The following is a 3,836-nucleotide window of genomic DNA, read 5'->3' as shown; positions in this document are numbered from 1 at the left end:
TTAACTTCAATATTTAGCTTAATTGGTTAGCTCGCCGTGAAAAAAAAATCATAACTTTTTTTTAACGTGTACAGATATTGGCTAGCGTTTTCCTTTAAGAAATTAACTTTAGTCTCTCATCTTTCAAATATAATCAAAATAGTAGTAGGAAACATAAAAAAAAATCGGCTTTTAAAACGAGGCCCGTCTATCTTTACCCGTCCATTTTCCCCGTACCTACTATATAAATTATATACATAAGTAATAAAAATCGATACAGCTCTGAAAAATCTTAAAGAAAATGTTACCATAAACATACGAAGCTGAAAGATAAGAGTAAGATGCTGAAGGAAAAACCTAATTTATTAAAGATATAAATGATTAGAAAACGAAATACCTTCTTTTGAGGGCAGACATTAAGTTTCGGAAACCTTTCACTTGCAGCCATTATTTCTGTTCTATTTATGTTATTAGTTATTTTTTTTTATCTTGATAAAGCCCGAACTCTCGACTCTCAATTTATATATCGATATATTATATATTTGTATATCTATATAATTATAAAACTCAAATGACCCTGTAATGAGTGATGTAACAACACATCCGGTTTACGACTTCCGGTTGCGTATGACTACATAAACATGAACCCATAACAGCGTAAATAAATAAACACAAATCGCTACTTTTGCAGAATTTTACCCGTGGACTGAAATATTAGCGCTATTATTTAGAAATTATTGTTTAACATGGAAAGGGTGGGAATGTTCTGCAACTATTCTGTATTACAACTATAATGTCGCAATTGTCTTACAAATAAATCAACTCTGACCTGTCGACTACTATAAGAGCATTTTACAACGGCGATTTACCCACGTTCTTCTTTTTTTTTAATGTATTCTCTATTTTTAATACACCTTTCTTAAAAACATTCATACATTTTCTTCTACACTACCAACATAGATAAATAACCCGGAAAATGTTTTTTTACAAATAAATAATCAACACAATAAAACGTATTGTTTCACCGTGTACGTTTTCAGCGTCCCAATTGTTTTTTTTTTATTTTCGTGTTTAAATTATCCAAATAAACAATTGTTAATACTTTCTGCTGTTTTTTTTTACATCGTTCATTTCCGCATTGTCTTAATTAGTTTTATTGACCTTATTATTAACATAAATAAAATATTTGACCCAATGGGTCATGAATGTTTGTTTAAAATAAATGAAAAAAGTTACATTTTATTTTCATTTTCTATTTAAAAAGACATTCTTAACATAGGGAGAGTGATTTTAACTATTCCGTACTTTAAACTAACAATTTCATTTAAAAAAGATATATCAAAATATGAATGTGACTTGAAGTATCACGGTATCTGTTCAGTTAACATTTAAGTATGGAAAACAACTTATAATTAAATGGCTGTAAGTTTTTTTTCAAAAATAAAGAATTATAAACAGAATGACTCATAGAAATCTATCTATATTCTTTTTTTCATTTTAATATACTTTCCTAGAAATGTTTCTGTTATGTTACAAAACCTATTTTTTTCGTCAGAAGTGTCACGCTCATACATTAATTCCATAGGTAATCTAACATACTGACCCAACGGGTCACGGGTAGTCTAGTATACACATACAAACACACAAACACACACATATATATATATATATATTATATATATATAGTTTAATGATCGTTCTCGCAATTATTTCTAGAAATAGAAAATCATTATAAACGATTAACTTGAGGCTTGATGTATATATATATATATATATATATACATATATATATATATAAGTAGGTTGTAGTTTCTCTTGAAAAAGGACTAATAAGTCTGAAATATATTGAGATTTATAACACCATTGAATACAACAGAAAAAAGAATTACTGTTGTTTAGAGTTAAAATTTGTGTGAAAAAGAAAAAACAAACAACAAAAAAAAAGAAATTTATTTCTTTTGTTTTCATTAAATTTTACTCTATATAAAAAAAAATCTCGCATTGTTCTTGGCTTTGAATTTTACCTTATTATATATATATATATATATATATATGTGTGTGTGTGTGTGTGTGTGTGTGTGTGTGTATGTGTGTTTGTGGGGGTGCGTATAATTGTTATTGAGGTAATAATTGCTAGATTTATCCATATATCAACTTCGAACCATATCTCAATTTCTATCAATATTTCTTATTTCATTCACTTTCTGCCTCTCTTTCTGTGTTTGAACACACAAACACACACACACAAACACACACACACACACACATATATATATATAGATAGATAGACAGACAGATTTAATGCGATGAGCATGCATGCATAGATACCATAGCGCTTTCTCGTTGATACCGCCTGAAATGGCAGTAAATAATTAGCCTTCGTTGATCTAAAATGGCAAATAAACAGAGACTAATCATTTAGGAAGAGCGAAATTACTGGGGTATTTGCAAGGGACATTAGAAAAAATTCGAGATGAAAGGCCGTTGCATATATTGACGGAACACAAACCGAAAAAAAAAAAACGATTAAATGAAAACAAATGAAATGGGAAAAAAGGAAACGATCTTTTCTGCAATAACAAATGGTAAATAATAGGATGACAGAGGAAAATGAGTTTAATTCACTGCAATTTTTCAGTGGGATAGTTTTCGCATTTTTTATCTAAAATGTAAATTGTTCAGATTCGATATTTTTTATGAGGGCCTCATCGCCGAATTGAGATGCTCTGAACGATTATATTTGAAATCACGTTTCAGAGTTGTTTTCACGAAAAACGTACTTCTGAATTTACCACTTTTTTAATATATATATATATATATATATATATATATATATATATATATATATATATACATATATATATATATATACAGTGAGAGAGATACATACATGCATACACATATATAAATGTTATAATATATATATATATATATATATATATATAATGTATATATATATACATGAGTGTGCGTGCCTTCCTGTGTATATTTATAGTTTAGCAAAAGAAAATACTATTGATGGAAGGGGCATAGGCTTATATCATGATGATGTGCTAATAATAGTGAGGAACGCTACAAGTGGTAAATGTGATCAGGTTAGGAGAGCAATCCATAGGGGCATGAAAGATTTTGGCCTAAAAATAGAAGTTAATGCTTACTTAAAACAGGTTAACTTCCTTGACGTTACTTTAGATCTTGATTTAAATACTTATAAACCCTATATGAAGGATAAGTCTAACCCTATGTATATACACCCAAATATAACCATCCACCATCCATTATTAAACATATACCGTTATCTATTGAAAGTAGAATAAGTAACAATTCATCTGATGAAGTAACTTTCAATGATTGCAAAGCTATTTATAATACAACACTTAAAAATAGTGGTTATAAGGACATAGATATAAAATATAAAGTAACTAATGCTAGCACAAATAGGTCGAGGAATCGTAATAGGAAGGTGATTTGGCTCACCCCCCTTTAATATTATTTTGAAAACAAAACTTGGTACAACATTTTTACAACTTATTAACAAGCATTTCCCACCAAATAATATATTACATAAAATATTTAATAACAATACATTATAATTAAGTAATAGATGTGGTGATAACTTGGAAATAATTATAAAAGAGCATAATGGAAGAATCTTGAGGATGACTAATAGAGAAAGTCTAAATACTATTGATAACACGGCTGTGAATAAATGTTACTGCCAAAAGCCTGAGGAATGCCCAATAAAAATGAGTGTCTATCCTCATCAGTGGAGTACCAGGCAAGGATATTCTTAGTAGAGAACCGAAGGGATGAAAGATTCTACATAGGTAGTACCCAAATGACTTGCAAAAACGGGT

Source organism: Euprymna scolopes, chromosome 27 (genome assembly GCF_053919585.1).
Source record: "Euprymna scolopes isolate OS-2025 chromosome 27, ASM5391958v1, whole genome shotgun sequence".
Lineage (NCBI taxonomy): Eukaryota > Metazoa > Mollusca > Cephalopoda > Sepiida > Sepiolidae > Euprymna > Euprymna scolopes.
This window is presented reverse-complemented; position numbering follows the sequence as displayed.